This window comes from Hylobates moloch, unplaced genomic scaffold (genome assembly GCF_009828535.3).
Source record: "Hylobates moloch isolate HMO894 unplaced genomic scaffold, HMol_V3 SCAFFOLD_19, whole genome shotgun sequence".
In the NCBI taxonomy this organism is placed as follows: domain Eukaryota; kingdom Metazoa; phylum Chordata; class Mammalia; order Primates; family Hylobatidae; genus Hylobates; species Hylobates moloch.
This window is the reverse complement of record NW_026652294.1, coordinates 79,174,275-79,189,644: the sequence shown is the minus strand read 5'-3', so window position 1 is coordinate 79,189,644 and position 15,370 is coordinate 79,174,275. Positions and strand designations below refer to the sequence as shown.

Sequence of the window (15,370 nt, the reverse complement as noted above, 5' to 3'; positions counted from 1 at the left end):
TGGATCTCCCCCATTAGATCTCCCCCACTGGATCTCCCCCACTGGATCTCCCCCATTGGATCTGGCCACCAGACTCGGACATCTTTCTGGGCTGTCAGGTGATGGGCCTGTTCTCAGCAGGTTTCCAAAAACCCCTTGACTTGATCCCAACAAACCAGTCTTCCAGTGGCCCAGTCCCAAATGCACCACTATTGGCTCCTGCTGCTACAACACAAGTGGAAGTGCCCAATGCATAGTTGATTGCTCAATAGAGGGCTGCTTCCTTCCCCCTTGGTTCCCCATTCCCAGGCATGATTAGAGGAAACTGTGGTGGGTTTCTGCAGCCCAGACCTCTGACCCCACACTCTTTCCAACAACACTAACCTATCTGCCATCTAACCACAATGCCTTGCTCAGAGCTTAACTCAGTGTTGGCTGAATGACTGAATAGATGATATTGAATGAATGAAGATCATCTCCATGCCAAGCTTCCATGAGCCTATGGACACACAACCCCTACTGTAAGGCCTCTCTCTTGTTTAGGCCCTGCAACAGCTAACTTTCAAGATGTACACAAGTAACCAGTTATCAGTCTAAAAATGTTTTGTTCTCTTACATGTTCTTGAGTCCGTTGCACAAAAGGCCTGGCCGACTACTGACTTTATCTTCACCTCCAATATTCTGTGCTTCCTCTAACAACCTCTACCTGTCTCCTGAGCCACACCTCCAGCTTCCCCTCTTCCCAGGCCCATGTTGGCAGGGCCCGTGTCTGTGCAGAATCCATTCATCTTTCTCCCAGCACAAATATCAGATACTTGGCTCCAGAAGGTTACAAGAAGGGTTGCTTGGAAATAGGTTGGCTTGTAAAAGAAACCTGGCATGGTACACGGCTGAGGAGAATTTTCTACAGTCTCACCAGGTAAGGAAATAGGTTTTCCCAACAGGACTAGAGAGACTCACCCTCTGAATTTAAGTGAGTGAAAGAGGCCTCAGTCTCCTCCATCTACCACCACCAACCGAGGCTGCCTGACAAAGGCATGGGTGGTCCTGATGCTGGACTTCCAGCTGCTGATACTCATGGGCTTGCGTGGTTACGATGTGCTGCCATGGAGCGGAATCACCTTGCCATCAGCCCTATACAATAAGCATGATTGGAAATACTTGTGTCTGTATCCCATGATATAATTTCTTTGGAATGTAACCACCTGGCAATGGGGGAAACCCCCAAACAATATGGAAATTTATTTTCAAAAATTTAAAAAGGAACAAGGAAATACAAATCATTTTTACTACATTGATCCGTGAGTAGAACACGGCGCTGAGGGAAGGCTCTAGCAGCCTCCTAGCCATTCCCTCCATCCTTGGACTCTTCTCCTTTTTCAGACACTGCTGCCATAGTGGTCTTTGCCAAGACTTGGCCATGCTGAGGCCCAATTCCTCCCCCGGCATAGGGTTCCCTGACTGGGGCTGCTTGTGTAAAGAATGGATCAGGGTAAGGCATTCCTTAGTTCTTTATATTCACAATCACCTTTAAAAATTCTATGTTTGGTTATCTAAGCTTTATCAGGACCCCAAAGAAAAACAATACATAAAAATCCTCAACCATAGGACCCACAGACATGAAGAGCAAAGGGAAGCTGGTTTTTAACTCTGGTCACTGAGAACAGAGATCTCAGAGAGCAAGTGTGGAAGCAATACTGGGACCACCTTGGCTCACTTCAGTTCACAGACTATACCAGGTATGTTTATTCCACAAGCCAAGCTGTTTCTAAATTAATCAACTCTCTATATAGCCTTCAAAGCCAAGTATCAGATAAGTCATAAATTCCTGTAGGCCAAGCTTTCTCAACTTTGGCACTATTTACATTTTGGATTCGAGACTTCTTTGATGTGTGGAGCTGTCCTGTCCATCGTAGGATGTTCAGCAGCATCCCTGGTCTTGACGAATGGTGCCTGCAGCACCACTTCCTCCAGATGTAACAACCAAAAATACCTGCAGACATTAATAAATGCCCTCTGGAGGGGTGGTGAGCAAAATCAGCTCTGGTTGAGAACTAAGACTTTGTCTAAGTGCAAAACTCCCATACCAAGGTACATCTCCCTTCTATCTACAGGTGGAAGTACAGCATCAATGCTTGTTGTCTGCATATATGCTATCCACATCAATGGAGTGTCTCATATTGTAGGTGTGTCAAGAACAATGCTTTAATATTCCACAGTTTTAACTCACATTTTGTTTCACCAAGCCAAGTGCAAAACACTTGAAGTGATATTACTATTTTTAAAAAACAACCTTGGGTAATTTGGAAAAGAAAGTGCACTTGCTGTTGCTTTTGTCATGATCCTTGTCTATAAAAGTGCTGCTGGTATAGTGTGTGTACAAACATGCCTGTCCACCCTCCCTGCCTCCATGGACACATGTGCACGTAGGCACTGACACAAAGGCTACTGTGTCCCACAGCAGATGAAAGCCAGGTTCTCAAGAGTAAACCAGGCAGGGAGTATATTAGCCATCCAAGCATGAGAAACGCCCAAGTGGAAATCGACATGAAGGCATCTTTGGGGCATATAGTTTGATGGTGTCACCCCAGTGAGTCCATCAGAGGTGTTGGAGATGAGTGCAGTGGGCTGAGAAACGCTGAGGGCCAGGGCCCAGGACATGAGCCACAGTGTGGCTTTCTGCACTCAGCATACTCTTGGCCAAGGGACTTCAGGTACTTGGGCCTCTGTTTTCTCATATGTTAAAGAACAGTTCTATCAGAGCACTTCCAACTCTAACAGTCTAAGTTTCTAAGAATACAATGCAGAAAATGCCACTTCCACCTACCCCACAATCCTTCTTCTTTCTAAATTAATCATTTCTGCTATTTCCACCTCAAATGATGGTCACTATTCTCAATTCAACAGAAACTGCAAAAAACACACAGAATATTCAATTACTGTCAAGAAAAAAGGTCTGTCTAATCCTGTCATCAGAAATGATGACTTTTATTCCTATTTTTTGTCCAAAGTTAAATCTCTGTGGATGGCTAATGTTCCATTTTCAAAGAACTATTAAAAAAATCCATCTAAGTTTATCCAAACTGTGGGTTGAAAGATGGAAAATACCAGTCCCATGGTACATATGAAGTCACTGGCCTATTTATAGCTCTCAACTGTAACCTAGGGATCACTTGACTCTATACCCCATGTAGAGATTTTCCATATATCATTTCCTTCTTCTGGACATGCTTCATAAACATGATCTGCTTCTGTAAATACCAAAGAAATAAAATAGCAAATGGTTCTATGGGAGATGCATAATAATCCAGGAAATGAAGGGGGCCACATTGTCTCCAGCAGTGAGTTCAAAATTTGATTTTGAAAATTCTGTTCAAACATGAATTGCTTCAGGTTAACAGTAGTAACCTGAGCCACATTTGCTTTTCAGTGACAACATGTTGCATTTGAAGCCAGGTTCATGCTTATATCCCAGAAAATGAATTCTTATTTATGTAAGTTGATTACAGGCAGACTTAGGGATTGAAGGTACATTTATTGAGAGTACATTGATTTTATGGAGGGAGTGAAGTAGAAAAGGGAAAGAGAGGAGGAGAAGGAAATACAGACTTCAGAGAGTGATGTCTACACCTCAGGATCACAGTATCTACTGAGAGTACCAGACAGACTCACAGTAACGACAAAGGCATAACAAATAGCTGCAGATGCACAGAGGAGGACACTGTGAAATTATATGGTGGCAGAAGAACAATGTCTCCCAAAGAGGTCCACATCCTAATCTCTAGGGACAGCAAATATGTAACCTTAGAAGGCAAAATATAATATGTTACTTTACAATCTTGCAAATACAATCAAGGTTGATGATCAGCTGACCTTGAGTTAGGGAGATGGGCCTAAACTGTCCAGGTGGGCCTAATGTAATAATATGGGTTCTTAAGAGTTAAAGAAAGAAGAGGCAAAGGAGCAGGTGAGTGAGACATAATGTAAAAGGGACTCAATCTGCCACTGTTGACTTTAAAGATGGAGGAAGCGGCCATGAGCCAAGAAGTGTAAGTGGCCCCTGTGGAAAAGTCTTCTCTCCCAGAGCCTCCATAAGGAACACGGCCACACGGACACATTGATTTTAGCCCAGCCAGAAGAATATTAAATGTCTGTTCTACAGAACTATAACACAATAAATGTTTTTAAGTCCCTAAGTTTGCAGTAATTCGCAACCGCAGCAATAAGAAACTAATACATATAGCAAGTGTGAAATATTTTCTTTTTCTTTTTCTTTTTCTTTTCTTTTTTTTTTTTTTTTTTGAGATGGAGTTTCATTCTTGTTGCCCAGGCTGCAGTGCAATGGCACGATCTCAGTTCACTGCAACCTCCGCCTCCTGGGTTCAAGCAATTCTCCTGCCTCAGCCTCCCAAGCAGCTGGGATTACAGGCATGCGCCATCATGCCCGGCTAATTTTTGTATTTTTAGTAGAGACGGGGTTTCACCATGTTGGTCAGGCTAGTGTCGAACTCCCTACCTCAGGTGATCTGCCCGCCTTGGCCTCCCAAAGTGCTGGGATTACAGGCATGTCCCACGGCGCTGGGCCGTGAAATACTTTCAATACTTTTAGGTCCTGTTTCCTTGAGGCACCCGAACATTTTCACTCTTTGTCCCACTAGCCTCAAGAGTTGATGCTAATTGGCACTGGGTTGAAATGAAGGAGACTGGCTTGCATCTCTTTGGTCCCAGAAAGTGGTCCTAGAGGACCATTTGTTGAATAAATGAATGGGTGATGAGTTTATAACATGGAAGAGTACACACTTGGCCGTCTGGGCAGAAAATGGTCTTGACAGGACCTCTCTGGAACGGAGACAACCATGGTTGGACCTAACAGGAATATAGCACCCTGGCATTTCTCTCCCGCTTTCTGCAAGACGTCTCCATCTCAGGCTCTGGTTATATCAGGGCTCCCCTAGGCTTGAAGGGCCAGTGGGATGGCAGCACAGTGTCATGTTTTATGCACATTCAAATTAATTTTCCTAAATTCAAACTCTCATGACAGATTTTGATAATTTTCTGTTGTATTCACTGCCAAGAACATAGAAAAGGGGGAGAAAATCTCTACTTTTTCCCACAGATGGTTAATCTTCCTAAACCAATGGAGTCATTTGAGTTCCTAATCCACAGGGTGTCTAAGGAAGGGTGGGAAAATAGGCAAGATATTATTGCCTTTGCACCAAAGGGAAACCAACTCAGGTTTTCTCAAAAAGATGTGACCCTCTCCCCACTCTTTACCTTCTTCTCTTTCCCCTCCCCAAGGCGTCCTGCCTGGCCTTCATAAAATGACTGCTGCAAGAGATGATCACAGAATAAAACAAACAAAACCACCACCACCAAGAAGTCAAGAGACTTCAACGGCATTTAGCAGTCAACCACACCCCAAGTTTTGCAAATGAAGAAGCACAGGCCCAAATATACCATGAAATTACACTAAAATTCTCAACAAAAGGAAAACAGAGATGAAAAAGCACAGGCTTTCAGGCAAAAGAAACACAAGCTTTTTCCCCTCTGCCAAAACCAAAATTTCTCAATGATTTCAACAAACTGCCCACCTCAAAATAACTTGCAAAAAGCACTGACTCTTAGGATAATTTTCACACATTACTCTGGTATGAGGAAGTGATCAGTAGACCCATAGGAAGAAATTTTAAGACATTCTCTAAACTATAAGGAAATAAAATGATCCCAATCTCATTCATCTAAACTGATACAAAATCTGAATTAAATAATATTTTAAGAGAAACATGATTTTATTATTTGCTAGTACTTGGAGTATGTCAAAAAGCTAACTGTGTTTACAATAATTGCCTTTCCATGGTCAGCTTAAATTATATGAAAAAGTCAATATTCAATAAAGATTTTAGTTAATTAATTAAAAAAAATTATTTCAACTTTTATTTTAGAATCAGGGGTACAAGTGCAGGTTTGTTACCTAGGTATAATGCGCGATGCTGAGGTCTGGGGTGCAATCAATCCTGTCACCCCATTACTGAGCACAGTATTCAATAGTTTTTTCAACCCTTGCTCCCCTCCCTTCCTCTCCCTTCAATTATGATTTTTTAAAAAGTTTTAGTAAAACTAGAAGCAGAAATAAACTTTCTTAATGCAGAAAATAATTTTTCAATCTAAAAGACAACAGTATACTAATGGAAGCACTAGAATGACGCTTCCCAAATGTATGTGACCAAGGGATTTTTATTTATGTACCTATTAATAACTTGTGTGTGCAAAGAATGCACTCTGGGAAACAGTACAAGAGCCATTTGTTTTTTAAAACACAAGCAAGACAAGGCTGTGCTGTTATCACAAGAATTCTTTGATACTGTTTTTGAATATCAAATTAATAAGACAAGCCAATTACAAAATATTGGTTAGAAGGAGAAAAATGATAATTTACACATTATATGATTGCTACCTAGAATACCCAAGAATCAGTCATGAACTGAGTAGAATAGTTAAAAAAAAAAAAAAAAACAGGTTGTCAGTTTACAAAATAAACTCAAATGAATCAAGATCTAATGTATCCCCAGTCAGAAAATGTAATGGAAAAAAAATACCATGCGCAAGAGAAAAAAAAAGAACTCAAAACATTAATAACAAAAAACCCCATATAAGTTACACAGACATATATTCAACTAAAAATAGGTATAAAATCTATGAAGAAAATAAAAGTTTACTGAGGACCATAAAAGACAATAAATATATAAACATTTCATTCTTGGAAGGAAAAATACAAGTTTAAAGATGCTTCTTTCTAAATTCATTAATTTAATATAATTCCAACAAAAATCACAATAGAAATTTTTTTTAGAGATAGTGACCTTATAATTCTAAAGTTCAATTAGAGGGAAAAAAATGTAAAAACATCACTAAGAAATTTTGAAAATTAAGAATACCATGGGAAGTCTTGCATTACAAATTATTAAAATTAAAGCAAGGCATTATTAGCACAAAATTACAAAATAAGAGCAAAGATAAAAGCCTTAAGGGAAGTATTAACAAATTTGACTATATAAAAGCTTGGGTCAAAAAAAAAAAAAAAAAAAAAAACCAAGAGGGAAGGAAAAGTAAAAGTCTAATTTAAGGATGGAAAAGCATCCACAATAAAAATGCAACGCCCTAAATATATTAGTGCAGCAAAGGGTATTCACAAATAATAATACGCCCTAAATATATTAGTGCTTACAGATCAGACAGCAAAGGGTATTCACAAACAATAATACGCCCTAAATATATTAGTGCTTACAGATCAGACAGCAAAGGGTATTCATAAATAATAATACACATAAATCAACAAAAATCATCTGAAAAAGTCTAACTCACAATAATAATGCAAATTAAAGTGAAAATTAAGGCATTTTCACCTATCTAGCTGTTAAAACATTTTTAAAAGGGCAGTGCTTAGTGCTCTTGAGGACTCGGAAAATCAGGGCTCCCTTAATTAGCTGGGGGACGTCTAAGATGGGATAACCATTTTTAAAGGTAATTTAGTAAAGTGCTAAAATGCACAGACCCCTTAACTTGGTTTCCTGAGGTCATGGGCCAAGTTCCTTGTGTTCACTGCTGTATCCCTGCCTAACACAAACAGGTGCCCAGATTTATCTACTGAGGGAGAACACGTTGGGAGACACGCATTCTGAGGCTGGAAAGCTGGAAACAAAGATACTGTTCCAGACCATCTGGGTGCTGAACGCTTTCCGGCCCCAGCGACCTTGCTGAGGCTGAATTTGGGTCAATAAGCAGGAAGGGCATGGATGTCTGTAATGTTTCCTATTCCAGGAGTAGACTGTGGGTTTAAATTCCTCTCTCATGGAAATGGAAGCCTGAGGGGAAAGGGCTTCGGCCTGGTGCCCCAGATTTGACCAGACTCTGCCTTGTGTACCAGCCACTGTGTGTCCCCACTAGGGCCTCTGAGGGCCAAGGGATGCCTGAGACATGCTGCATCTACTCAGCATGGCCACCTGGCTTCTGGTAGGACAGCCTCCCCTTGACCAGGTAAATCAGGAGCTTTATCATAAAGTGTAGTTTCTTCCCACCCATCTATTAACTCATCTGAAGCAATTCAGGACCCTCATAATCCAAGAAAAAAAAAACATGCACACCTAAAAATAAGCTACATATATACATATATGTGTGTGTGTGTGTGTGTGTGTATGTGTGTAAGTATCCCATATGCTAAAAACAAAATTTTCTCCAAAAAATGAATAAAAAACAGAGATAAACATCAATGCAGCTTGAGTTGGCATACCCCAAATTACAAAGGAAATGGAAACGTTTGATGTTTTTATTACATTGAATACTTCCTTGGAAAACAGGGTCTTGTTTTGTTTTTTATGAAGCAGAATCTCAGAAGACTCTATCCTTTGATTTTGTTCTCAAATGAAACTTTACTGCTTTAAATCTCTTTTGTATTTACAACTTTAAAATCCCTCTAATTTGTAATCTTAAAGTTATATCCAAATCAAGTATTCCAAAGAACACTGGGTTGGGGGACAGGAATGGGGGAACTGACTTGTCTCCAAGATTAGAATAATTAATAAATAAGTTAAAAATAAAGAAATAACCTGGGGCGAGGGACTATACTGACTGTGCGGCTTAGTTTGTTCATGATTTTCTTTGAAACCCATGAATGGGTTTTAGATGTTGTCTGCCCACTCCCACCTTCCCTTATCCTGCTGTCTTCAACCATACACCCTCACCCCATTCTACTGTACTCTCTGTCCTTCAAGAGGGTGGCACTTCCTTCTCCCCAGAAAAACTCTATTGTCCCAGGAAGAACACTTTGAACGTGTAGTCAGAGACAGATGAGGAAAAAGGGTTCTTGAAGCCCAATATAGCTTCCTCAAACTAAATCAGATACTGAGAGATGGTAAAGCTACAACACAAAATTTGACATTTTTATTTAATATGATGGAAAGCAAAAAAAAAAAAAAATTCACTTTCTAGGCACAGGCTTTTTAAAAAGGTGTCTTTAATGCATGAAGGTTAGATTTCCCTTCGCCACAGAATTCCACTGCTTTTTGAAACAATCTTTCACCTTCAATACTCAATAATAAGGACTACCACAGAAGGAGACTGGGCTCCCAATCTGCAATTGGAATGGGTTTGAAATTTCCAATTCCATACTTTGAACAGTATCCCAATATGGAGTAGGTGGCAGTACTATTGGGGCCTTCACTAAGTATTGAATTCTATTAATACCTGGACTGCCAAGTCCCTATTCTCATAGGGCTTCAATTCCATTGGGAGTAGGTGGGGAGCCAGCATCCATAGTAGCAATTTGATATTTGTACAGCCAATTACCACCTTCCTGGTACCTTCTCATACAGCGTTAGATTTAACACTCAAGCCATACTAGAATATTTCTACGCTCAGACGCTGTCTTGCACAAGGATGAGCTCATCAATGGCACAGCCAGCTTGACGGCCCTGGCCACACACTCCCTTCTCAGTCCACTGCTGGTGAAGAAGGAAGAGGGAGAGTAAGGTTCAATGTTCTGTCTGTTCTCATCAACGCCTGTTTCTGGGTCCTAAGGGCAGCTTTAAAGTCTACATTCCTCTATGATTTTGAGAGGGATACAGTTGCTTTTAAAACCGCTAGGCTATTATTCCCTCACACTCTCTTTGAAATAGCAAACCTGAACAATCACTGATCTTGTTTCTTTCATGTTACAAAGAAAAGGGCATTGACTATGATGTTTCTTCTGGAGAAATGGGCTGCAAAACGATCCCAAATCCTGACCTCCCCTGACAGTTACTGTCATCTTTCTAGGGGCTGCCTTTAATTGAGCCAACATCTGGAAAGAACAGAACCTTTAAGTGACAGTGTTGGAAAAAGACTGCCTTTTTAAATTCATTGCTGAAGTTCTTCCAGGAATAGCTGATCACAAGCCTTCTGTAGTCTACAGATGAGGGGACTTCAGGATGCCACATCATTAAGAGCCAACTTTCAAAAGCCTGTACAGTGACCCACAACTCAGGTAATCACTACCGTTTTGAAACAGAAAAAGCCAAGGAAATGGAACTGAGCTCCTTCAAAGTGTTCTTTCTGTGAACATCCACAGTACAAATTCTACCCCTCTTCAGCTCCCCAGCCCCGCCCCATATCTCACCTCTAATTGCACCTCCAGAACTGTAGGCTCAAGAACATATCTCTTTGGAAAATCTGTAACAAACTTAGAATTAAGAAGAAAAAAGTGATACATCCTTTGGATGCTATACCAGATGCTGTGTGGGACCCTAAGGATGTCAAAATAATTGGGCAAGGCTCCTGCTCCCCAGCCACTCACAGTGCAGTTGGCAGGACATAACTGCCAACAATTATTACAAAACAAAGTCACCTGTGACATAACAGGGTTAAGTGCAGGGTGCTGAGGGAGGCTGGGGAGGGTGACTGACAGCCACCGCCTGGGAGGGTGGACAAAGGCAATGGTAGAGCTGTTTCTGGAATGAAGACATCACAGAGTGATCAGCTTGTGTGGGAAGGAATGGGGATGGAAAAGAGGAAGGTGCAGCATTCAGTGCGGCCGCAGTTAGGTTCGTGTCCAAGATAATGGCAGGAGATGGTCAAGACACACCCACTGGGGATGGCTGTGAAGGACTCACATGCCACGCTATGGAGCATGGATATTTTCTGAAGGTACCAGAGGCCAATGGAAGATAATAAGGCAGTGACTTGGCCAGCTTTGTGTATTTTAGGAATATAACTGTGGAAAAGGATCTCAGGAGGCAACATCAAAATATGGATGTTCCCCCTTCCTGAGGCCTCTCTTCTCCATCTATTTCACTAATGCCTACGAATCTGCAATTTGACAAACTGAAGCTGAACCCCAGACCTCGAGTCCCAAATCCACGTCCAACCACCCACTTGCCTGACATTCTGAAACTCACATGTCCAAATTAGAAGACTTGTTTCCCCCCTACCATTCATCTCTGTCTCAACAGATGGTCACAGCATCCACCCAGGTGCTCAAATTAGAATCCTGGGATCAATCATTCCTACCATGCCCTCACCCCCACATCCAGCCATGGCTCCGTCCAGTCAGTATCAACTCTGAAATGAATCTCAGACTCGTTTCCTTCTTTCTCCTCTAGTCCACTACCTTTGTCTAGGCTGCTGCCTATTTCTCTAACTCAGGGCTTCTCATCTTAGCACTATTGACACCTGGGGCTGATGAGTATTCGTTGTGTGGTGGGGGGCAGTGTCCCTGGCCTCCTACCTGGTGCCAGTAGCACCTACTCCCCTCAATTGTGACAGCACTGTCTAACGTCTCCTGGGGGACAAATCTGCCCCCGTTGGGAACCGCTGCTGTCATCCTACTTGGCCACTCTTCCCTGCTCAGAACCTTGCATCACACTGGCCTCCACCTCAGTTCCTTGAATCCACCAAGCTCCTTCCTGCCTTGGGGCTTGGCAAAGGCCATTCTCTCTGCCAAGCACACTCTTTCTTCCACTCTTCTCTTGACGGCCTCCTTCACACACTTGCGATCCCAGCCTCTGTGCTGCCTCCTTAGGGAGGGTCCCCGAATACCTTATCTAAAAGGCAGCAGTACCTTTGCCTATCTTTATTTTCTTCATAGTACTTTAAAAGTTAGTAATTATTTGATTGTGCATACTCTTTCTCATCTGCCTGTACCATGACAATGAAAGCATTATTAGGGGCAGGGACTATGTCTGTCTTGGCCTCTGTTCCACCCCTAAGGCCTAGCGCCATGCCAAGCTAAATACATACTTGTCAACTGGAGAAATGAATGAGTACATGGACGTAAGTCAAATGTATGTCGTACATTCTAGGCAGTAAGCACACCCATAAAAATGGCAAGGTCACAATATGAAAACTTAGCTCAGGAAAATTAGAATGTTGCCCAGACAGCCTACATTTCAGCCCTGTGCTCAATAACCAAACGCTTCCTCATCTGCAATGAAGTAGACAGCAGCGCATCTTGGATGAGCAGAAAACACTGATTTAAGAGGAAGAGTAGCTCATCAACTCTGCTGGAAAGAACTGCAGCAAGACCTCATGAATAGTTTAGAAGTCTCCTAGTAATTAAACCCAATTTCTGTCTCTGGGTATCTGGGTGTACATGCATGTCAGAAGCTGGGCAGAACAGATACAGGACTGAGAATCTTAATTTCACAGCCCCCACAGACCCCACGGCCCATCTTCTTTTCCTTCCTTAATGATATGTTGAAGGGTCGCCTCTTTCATGCAGAGGACTGAGCTGCCACATCTTCCTTTCTCTGGCATAATAAAAGCAGCTGACACAGGACCAGACAGTAAATAGAACTTGCCAGAAAATACAGTGTACCATTTGGGAGAACTGAATTCCCATAGAGGAAAATAAGTTTCAAAATAGTCATCCTCTTAGCTAATGCTTTCTTTACCACATTTTTAAGTGATTGAGAAGATTATTACTGAGTTGTGACTCTTTCTGTGACAGTCTACAGAACTGCCAGTTAGATTTTAAAACGTGTTCTTCTCCTAACTTGACAATCCAAGATATGTCACCACTGTCAAGTGCATCTCATCCTCTACTGTCAATTTTGAGTTCTGCACTCAGGGATAATTTTTGAAATGATCACTTTAGTCATCTTCCCATTTCTAGTGTTATGCACAGTGCCCAAGGGATTTTTTTGTTTTTCATTTTAAAATCACTACATACTTTCTAGAAAAAGTAATTCTTGAGGCTACAGTTCAGATTCTGTGTTCACAAGTGAGATACACTTTGATGAGAAAAATGGCTTTGGAACCAGTGAATCACGGAAAACATTTTAAAATTGTTAAATTCTAGGTGGGGCGCGGTGGCTCATGCCTGTAATCCTAGCACCTTGGGAGGCCGGGGCGGGTGGATCACCTGAGGTCAGGAGTTCGAGACCAGGCTGGACAACATGGTGAACCTCTGTCTCTACTAAAAATAAAAAAAATTAGCTGGGCGTGGTGGTGGGCACCTGTAATCCCAGCTACTCAGAACGCTGAGGTAGGAGAGTGGCTTGAACCAGGGCAGCAGAAGTTGCAGTGAGCTGAGATCACACCACTGCACTCCAGCCTGGGCAACAAGAGCAAAACTCCATCAAAAGAAAAAGAAAAAGTTACATTCTATTAATTTGTTGCCATTCCAAAGCTGTCTGAGTTTATCTTACTGCCCCCTGCTACTACTGCAGATAATTGAGAATCACTGTTTTAATGTCTTGAGCAGCACTGCCCTCCAGACACCAGAGCATTCAGACAATAATGCAGTGGGTGGGGTCTTACAGATCCTGAAGAAAGGCAGTTGGGGTTAAAACCCCAGACTTATTCTGCCACATACTTGCTTTATGCCCTGGAGCATTTAATTAACCTCTCCATACCTCAGTTTTCTCATGTGTAAACTGGTAATAATAGTATCACCTCATAAGGTTGTTAGGAAGATTAAATGAATTTTCTAAAGTGCTTAGAATGATAGCGGGCATACACTAAGCACTTATGTTAACTCTTGTTATTAGCATTGCTTTTAAATTGCTTTTGATTGGTAATAATTAGGCTTTAATTCACTGAATTAGTAGGCTTCTGGTTAAAATAAACTCAATATATTTGATAAATAAAATTCTTCCATCAGCCAACGATTCTAACTCCATAAAACAGCAAAAACTCTGAATAAGCTCAAGGTATGTTCCCTACGACTACTGAGCAGATGTAGGACTAGAACCTAAATTACATTGCTGTCATCTTTTCCCAAATTCAGAACAGAGAACTTTAGAATTTTACATTTTTATGTTCTTTTGCAACTTCTTAAGAGCCACCTTAAAAAAATCTCTTTTATGTGCTCAGGCAAAGGAGGGCAGGTAGCGAGTGGTGAAAGTGGATGAGCCACAGGCCTCGGGGAAAGGGGGCCTGCTGGCCAGATCAGAACCAGGTTGGCTGAGCTGTGCAGGGAAGCGACTGAACACCTGCTTATATTAAGGCTTTTAATTGAAAAACAAAAGCATCGTTGTGCCCTGACAACAGGGGCCACAGTTCAGACGGCCCCACTGGCTGCGGTAACACTGAACACCCCAACCTCCTCTCCTGCCATTCACACCAAACTCAACAACATTGTGGGGTTTTTTGCCCGTGAAGAAAGCCGTGCAGTAAGTTTTGGGTGTAGAACATGATTTCCTATAGTTCACGTTTTAGAGACAGCAATGTGACGTTTATTGGTATTAGGGACCAAAACACAGAGAGTCTACAGTTAATCAGAAGGCAGAAGCACAACAAACCTGGGAAACTTAACATATGGAGGCCCCCTCCAAAGTGAATGCTGAAAGAGGTCACTTCAGAAGGAACCATTCAGGGCAACAGGCTAATGAGAGGATTGGCTCGCTCAGCTGTTTTAATCTGAAGCTGCCAATTCTTTTTGCTTAATTATCTGTAATGTCCTGCTTAAAACTCATAAAGGCAGATTTGCGATCACCTGCTTTAGTACTTAGTGAGGAAGGAGACAGAAGCACAAGTGTTTGGAGGGGTGATCGACAGGGCGGGGGGTGCATGTTAATGTGATATGATTACACATGCTTCTAAGTGTAACGGAATAATTTTAAAATGTCCCCTCTGTAAATGATGCAGCTCACCTCCTTGCTACTTAATTTTTAAAAACACAACAGCAGTTTACCTTTTTTTTTTGAGATGGAGTCTTGCTCTGTCGCCTAGGCTGCAGTGCAGTGGCACCCGTTGACTATTAAAAGCACATCTTTCTCTCTGATTTTAGACACCTGTTGCTGTTGGGACGCATACAGCATCATGCCCCAGTACTGTCAGCTCACCTCCCATGCCCAGGCTTGACTGCAGCTACCCCCAGGAGACTAAGTAACCCTTCTCCGCAGGAATCCAGTGCTCCGTCCCCATGGAACTATTCTGGAAATCAGAGGCTCAGGGATTGCATTCTTGCTCATTAAAAACAGTGACTTCACTCATTAGTATTCTACTTTTCCCAGTATTTGCTCACGTCTGTTAAATTGTTTGATCCTCACAGCACTATGAGCCAGCTTGGGTAGATATTAATTAATTACATTTTATCAGTGAGAAAAATTAAGGTTCACAACAACTAGGAAAAATGTCTGCGGTTATCAACCAGTATCTGGAAGAGCTGGACTCACATTCACCCTCCTCTTAAAACAGGTAGTTTGGTTTGAACGAAGCTTCTCAGCCTTGGCACTAACAACGTTTAGATAATTCTTTGTTTTGGGGGTCCATCCTCTGCATCATAAGACGCAGCATCCTTGACCTCTATCTCCTAGAAGCCAGTAGCGCCAGCCCTCACGCTGTAACAACTAAAAATATATCCAGATATTGCCAAATCTTCCCGGGGCGTGGGGGCAAAATTGCTGGTTGAGAACCA

At 41.9% G+C, this 15,370-nt stretch overlaps 1 protein-coding gene and 1 long non-coding RNA gene across 5 annotated transcripts in view; one reads left to right on the top strand and one right to left on the bottom strand.

The window, feature by feature from the left end:
• The window catches only part of PIP5K1B (phosphatidylinositol-4-phosphate 5-kinase type 1 beta), a 310,679-nt gene that overhangs the window by 171,982 nt on the left and 123,327 nt on the right, over nucleotides 1–15,370 (bottom strand). The gene's annotated exons all lie outside the window — the stretch shown is intronic.
• LOC131381919 (uncharacterized) lies at nucleotides 10,425–14,941 on the top strand. 2 transcript variants are annotated; one of them, XR_009210965.1, is made up of 2 exons: nucleotides 10,425–10,656; nucleotides 14,741–14,941. It is a non-coding gene; the product is annotated as an uncharacterized LOC131381919 (long non-coding RNA). The 2 variants fall into 2 exon arrangements; XR_009210966.1 differs by having other exon boundaries at nucleotides 10,425–10,982.